This window comes from Mandrillus leucophaeus, unplaced genomic scaffold, assembly GCF_000951045.1.
Source record: "Mandrillus leucophaeus isolate KB7577 unplaced genomic scaffold, Mleu.le_1.0 Scaffold96, whole genome shotgun sequence".
Lineage (NCBI taxonomy): Eukaryota > Metazoa > Chordata > Mammalia > Primates > Cercopithecidae > Mandrillus > Mandrillus leucophaeus.
Genome location: NW_012110474.1, coordinates 3,633,282 through 3,640,567, shown reverse-complemented (window position 1 = coordinate 3,640,567; position 7,286 = coordinate 3,633,282). Strand labels below are relative to the sequence as shown.

Below are 7,286 nucleotides of genomic sequence, written 5' to 3'. Positions count from 1 at the left end.
CCTCGTATCTTAGACATGGCACCACAGCAGTACACATAATATTCTCTCATTACTTTTAAAGGCTGACTAGTATTTTGTAGAATACATATACCATAATTCACCCAACTACTTCCCTACTGATATATGTTTAGCTTGGTTCCAATCTTTTGCAGTAACAAATAATGCTGCCACAAATATTCTTACGTATTTATTTGACATATATGCAAAATCTTCTAGAGAATAAAATCCTATAATGGAATTACTAGAACAAAATATATCTGTATTTTAAATTTTGGAAACCATTTTCAAACTGCTTTCTATAGAATATGAACACTTTATAATCCCACCAGCAATGTATGAGGCTGACCATTTTCTCTTCTTCTCACCCTTCCCGAGTTATACTATACATAACCTTTGCTCATTTGATAGGTGACAAAGAGTATGTTGAAGCTTTAATTTACATCTTTATTATATTATAAATAAAATTGTACATCTTTTCATACGAATTCTCTTTGCTAATTTTTCTACTGGATTATTTTCTAGTTCTTTGTATTAAGAGGAACTTAGCCTTTGTGAAGTATACAAATAAGTTTTACTAGTCTGTTTCTCTTTAACTTTGTTTGATTTTTTTCCTCTATACAGAATTTTATTTTTATGTCCTAAAATCCAGCAATCTAGTATGCTATTAAAGGACTTCACCAATCCTGGATTATGTAAAAAATAATTACCCTACATTTTTTGTTTCGTTGTTTCATATTTAAATCTTTAACTCCTCTGGAAGCCAACATTATTTTTCCAGATGACTAACTGGCTATCCCAACACTGTTTATTAAATAATTATTCTTTTCCCTACTCATAAATGAAGGTGGGATCCATTTTCATATACAAGTTGAATATCTCTCATCTAAAATGCTTGGGACCAGAAGTGTTTCAGATTTTTTCAGATTTTAGAATATTTGCAAATACATGAGATATCCTGAGGATGGGACCAAACCTGAACGTAATTTTATATAATTTTAAACAATGTTACACATGAAACAAAGTTGTTTTGGTTGTTTTTGAGACAGGAACTTGCTCTGTCGCCCAGGCTGGAACGCAGTCGTACAATCATGACTCACTGCAGACTTCACCTCCTGGGCTCAAGCGATCCTCCTGCCTCAGCCTCCCGGAACCACAAACGTGTACCACCCTGCCTGGCTAATTTTTGTATTTTTTTGTAGAGATAGGGTCTTTCCATGTTGCCTAGGCTGGTCTCGAATTCCTGGGCTCAGGCAATCCTCCTACCTTAGCCTCCCAAAGTGTTGAGATTACAGACATGAGCCACTGCATCCAGCCTGAAACAAAGTTTTGACTGCGACCCCCCCATCACAACAAGGTCAGGTGTGGAATTTTCTACTTGTGGCATCCTGTTGGTGCTCAAAACATTTCAGATTTTGAAGGATTTCAGATTATGGAGTTTTGGATAAGGGATGCTCAACCTGTATTAAGTTCTCATATATATTTGAGTTAATTCTAGTCTTTACTCTGTTTTAGTGCTGTCATGTGCCAAAACCATGTTACTTTTCAAAACATTTTAAAATTAAAAGTACTTTACATACAAGTAAGAATAATAAAACCAGAAATTACTGGCTTGCTTTAATATATGAATCATTTTGCAGTTCTAAATGCAATTTATATAATTAAGTTCAATATAATCATCATGCAATCATACATTTTGGTTGACACATGTTTTGGAGACCATTACGAATCTCATGTCTCTTACTACATTTCTGGAACCATATCTAGAAAACCAATTTTTCCTTAATTTTGCACATGGATTTTTTAAAATTATAAAATCAGTACATGTTCTCTGTAAAAAATCTGAAAATATAAAACATACCTTCCAGAGATAACCAACTTTTATACTTTGGTGTATCTTTTTCCACACTTTTAATAAGTGACTATTTTGTAAACTAATTTTTTTCACATAATACAATGACAGCACTCTCCCATGTTATTACACATACTTCTAAAACATGTCTTAAACACGTCCTCCCAAATGAATATACCCAGTTTATGTAACCATTTACCAATTGTTGAACATTTAGAGTTGTTCTCTGTGATGATTATAATCTATTTATTAATCCTTGCAACAAATGAGTTGCAAGAATTAATAGATGAGTTTCAAGCACTGTGGTAAACATTAACTCTATAATGGTGAGGAAAAAGAAACACATTATCAGGATTTCTGGAGCTTACAATCTATTTGGAAAAACATGTTAATCTCTAAGACATAAAATTACAATGACAGCAAGTGCTATGAGAAGAGTTCATGGTGCTTTGAGAGTCTATGATAGGGAAGGCTTCCCTGAGGAAAGATAAATCGAAGTTTAGGTGAAAAACAAGTGAAAACATTCTAGGCAGGGGCAACGGCAGGTACAAAGCCCTCACTGTGGGAAGGAGCATGGCAAGAACAAGGGACTGAGATAAGGCCAACATGGCTGGAATAAAAAGAGTAAGTCAAGAACATGGCTCAAGTCACGACTAGACAGAAAGGTAATGGCCAGACTATGCAAGACCTTGTAAGACAGGTAGATGCCACCATATAAGACACAGAGTTTTGTCCATATCCTGAATGCAATGGAAAGTTACTGAAGCATATCAAACAGTAGGGTGATGTAATCAGGTTTGCATTTTTAAAAGATCCCTCTGATTACAGGAAACAGATCAGAAGGGGACAAAGTAGATTGGGATAAACCAAGATTAGGAGGCTACTGTACTAAACTTGACCAAAAATGCTAGTAGTTTAGGGTGGTGATGATTATGAAAAGAAGCAGATGGATTCAAAAGACAATCAGATTTGCCAAAAGATTTATGTTCATAGATTAAAATCCCTAAAACTATAATTATTGGGTCAAAAAAGAACATTTCAAGGATTCTAATATACATTGCCAAACTGCCCTGCAAAGAGCAGTTTTCTTAATCTGTCAATTACCTTGTAGCTGTTCCTCTATCTGAAATTTTAAGTTCCTTAAAAATTCCTTTAACATGACTAATCCATATTTCCTTCACGAAGTCTTCCCTGACTCCCCTTTTTGCCTGGATATAGAATGTGTCTCCCACTGAATCCTTGCTCTGTCTTACACACATTTCTATAGTCCAGTCATACTGTATTTGACTTAAGTTTACATGCCCATCATCTCTACTACACTGTGAGCTTCTGGAGGGTAAAGCTGTTCTTAAGGCACTTAAAGCTAAAATAACTTGCTACTCAGGGCTTCAAATACACGCTAAAAAAAAGTGACCAATTTGTTTGTGATGAGTCATCAAATCTCCATAGTGTTTCTGAAAATCTCTCCAATAATTCTAATCAAATAGGTGTTATACGATCTTAAAATATTTTTAAATAACTTAGTAAAAAACAAAGTATGAACAAAGCAGATTCTATTACAGAAATTTTTGAACCTGAGTTGTTGATACACGCTAGTTTTTAAAATTATTCTTACTGCAAATGTAACTCCAATTTACCAAAAAAAAAAAAAAAAAAGGTTATTCTGGTAGTTTCTTATATTTAACTTTATAAAATATAAACAATGAGAATATATTTATAATTTGAATAAGCACCTACGTAAACTTACATAGCATTTCAGAATTATCAATTTCTTATGTTGAACAGTTTGATTTCATGGCTAACAGCATCTAGAACGATCTATCAAAATCTTCTCTAAGCTAGAGGAAGTAGCAGAGTTCCTTAGAGTAATCTTAAAGACAAGCAGCTCCCTCTATAGTCTGTCTGGCCTACTTTGTTTAATTACTTGCTTTGTGAACATCTCCCATTCTTCTATTTACTCCTACTCTGCATCTCAGCAGGGAAGCTCTTTGAAAGGATAGTTCTGTTTAACCTGGTGCTGAGGAAACTGTGAGAGCTGTCTAAACTCAGCATGAAGTGAGTTACATCAAGCAACTAAGCAAGAGTAGAGATGTGGAAAATGGACAGCTTCCTAAGTCTACCTAAGTCGAATCCTCAAATGAAGCCTGATGATTTTATCTGTAGTGAATTCTCTGAGTGGTCACACCTATATTCAAATCTAAATGAAAAAACATTGTCCTATACTTTATTCATAACCTTTCTTCCCTCCATTAATACGTTACCAAAATGTTATAAAAGAAAAAGTTAACAATTTCTTCTGTAAATGACATTGCTCAATTTGATTATATCAAAATAATGTTCAAGACATTTAAAAAACTAGTTAAAGAAATGGAGAGGAAGTTTGCTTTTGTTTTTTAAAAAATTCCATAACTCAGATGAAGAAACTTTACATGATTCCCTTAGGAATCAATATCCTCAGTTGGCAAGGGATTAAATCACTCAGGATTTACCATTCAAATCTGAATATCCCACTTTTTTTTTTTTTTTTTTTTAAGGCAGGGTCTCGCTCTGTTGCCCAGGCTGGAGTGTGAGGGCGGGATCTTGGTTCACTGCAGCCTCAACCTTCTGGGCTCAAGCAATTCTCCTGTCTCAGCTTCCCAAATAGCTAGTACTACAGGTGCACACCACCACGCCCAGCCAATTTTTGTTTCTTTGTCTTTTCGTTTTGTAGAGACTATGTTGCCCAGGCTGGTCTCCCACTCCTGGGTTCAAGGGATCCTCCTCCCTCTGCCTTCCAAAGTGTTGGGATTAGTGGCATGAGCCACAGCACCCAGCCCTGAATATCCCTCTTTTTAAAAATACCTTTTCAAATTTCACCAACTTAAGACATGGGAGTTTTTAAACCCAAAACACTTTATTTCTTAAATTACTCAAGATACATCCTCAAAACACAGAACAATCAAAAGTCAACTGGACTGTTTTCTAAAGCAGAAAAATGCTTTTCATGCAATAATGGAAAAACTAAACTAGTAAAAGGGTATTAATCCAATCAGTTCAGAATTTGTAATATAATTTTGAAATGGCCACTTCATTTGAGAAAAAATATCTTTGGTTGCTATTTTTCAGGATCTCATTTGTAAGGCAAACTCAATTTTAAAACATTTTCTCTCCAAACCAAGGTAAAGCATTAAGGACCTCCCAAAATAATTCCTATATATGAAAAAAGTACGTTTATGGTATTTTATGTAGCATAGGTTTATCATGTGTTACACGTTTTTATTACCTTATTTTACTTGTTAGTAAAGATATAAACTATAAGGATATAATATAAATTACGTTTATATCTTTGCATTATGTTTACATCTTTACTTTTAAACATATCTGTCTTCATTAAAAATTCTAGCATTCAGTTTTACTAAGGCAGACTGGCCTCTCTTTTATGTTAATAATTTTCATGTTTTATTTTATTGGACTAGTTTTCCGTGGGGAGATAATTCAAAAGCAGATAATTCTGCAGTTTTTGATTATGTTTAATTAATATTAATCTCACTGGGAGTTTCTGACGTACTAATAAAAATGCTGGCTTGGTTTATGAAAAGTGTAAACTCTAAATGTATGCCAATGACTTCAAATTTTTTCTTGTTGAAACAAACATTTTTGTTGCAAACTGTGAACTATATAGCAAATTCAATTTGATAATCCTTAATTTAAAATTTGACTTTCTCTGTATCAAGTTTTATGTCTTTCAATGTACATATAAAAAGTGTCACTTTTTAATTCATTTAAAATATAAATTTCAAAGTATATACCAAAAAAAAAAAAAAAAAAAAAACCACAGTGGGGGTTTTCAGTCTTTGGTTTTTATGGGTTTTTTTGTTTTTGTTTTTTTTTAAATACGGGGCTGGTAATCTATTGTGGGATGTCCATGAAGGATGAAATAGGAAACAGTTAATGTGTCTTTTTAAAAATATTCAGAAAAACAAAAGCATATAATATTCTATATTTTTAAGGAGCAATTTCTCACGTTATAGAATAAGTTAGCTTATAGTGAAACTCATTTATTTCCACAAACGAAACTTTCCTATAAAACAAAGCTTGACTATCTCTCAGGTAAACATATTTAATGACTTGTGTGGAGGAGAAAAAATTATGTGTGGAAAAGTAATTCAAACAATACAAGCTGTAATACACAGAAATGCCACAGTATATCCTATTAGCGTGTCCCTTTATGATTCGGAAATCTGGCTGAACAGAGCCATATCAACTTCACTATCTTATCCTTCCTCTGCATCTGAAGTGAGAACAGAGCATTACAGTGAAATTCCAATTGGAAACAAAGACAGCACCACTACATCTAAAAGGGCAGAAAACCTATTTTATAGAACACTTCATCTCCTCGATTTCCCAGCCTCCAAAGTTTCAAGTGTTACACTTTCAACACATTAAAAGCACTCAAATTCCCCATCTTTCAAGGTTCATATCAAAATCATATTCACTAGTTTAAAAAGGAATATGCTACCAAATCTCACAACATTGACATTTTAACAAAGAGAATTCACATTAAAAGATAACAGCTTAGAATGAGTGCTTGTGTTTGGGAAAGCGCTATTATCTTGGTAGTCCACAGAAACTGACTGTAGTAACAAGATGAATGGTGATGAGGGCAAGGAGCATCAAGTGGGAAATGCTATCTAAAATCCCATAGGGCAATTCATAGCTAGAGGGAAGAGCATCCTTTCCTAGGAGGCATTATTTCCTAGAACTCCATTATTTCATGGAAGCAGTTCAAAGCATACAAAAAAGCAAAACCATTTTAAAACACCTAGTAAATTGGGCCTCTATCTTTTTTATGTTATCATAAACCCCAAGAGTTTTTGAGAACGTACCTTCTGCACTGCTGTCTCTCCCCTTCTCACCCCTTCTTCAACATAGTTGTGTTTTAAAAATATACCTGTACTTAAAACGCAAGCCTACAGCCCAGTCTAGGAGCCTTTCAAAATGTCTGTGCTGCTGAGTCTGGCTGTGGTTCCTAATAAATTCACCCCGTTAAGTGTGATATTTTACGTTGGGCAACATAAACACGCATTTCCTACTTTCATGGATGAACATTTCCTGAAAGCATTGCACCTGAGGATGCTGCCCTGTCCCCAGACGCTCTGGCACTAACTCTAAGGAATCAGAACTGCACTCACAGCAGAGTCACACGGTCACCCCAGTGAGAAAGATTATCTGGCCCCAGGCGCCACTCTCTTCGGCCCACTGCATCTCCGGAAGGGGCAGAGGAGATCGAGGGTGAAAAGAGGCCATGGGGAGCGAATGACAACAAGGCTGACACTTCCCCGTTTCCAGAAAGCGGCACTTCAGGGACACAAGGGATGCCCGGGGTCCCACTAGCGACCGACCTCAGAGCGGACCCTACGAACCCGTCCACCGATGGGCATGCCGCGGCCACCTGGCC

At 35.3% G+C, this 7,286-nt stretch overlaps 1 protein-coding gene across 3 annotated transcripts in view; it reads right to left on the bottom strand.

Moving 5' to 3' along the window:
• Window positions 1-7,286, bottom strand: part of REV3L (REV3-like, polymerase (DNA directed), zeta, catalytic subunit) — a 205,646-nt gene that overhangs the window by 196,902 nt on the left and 1,458 nt on the right. The window lies entirely within an intron of this gene.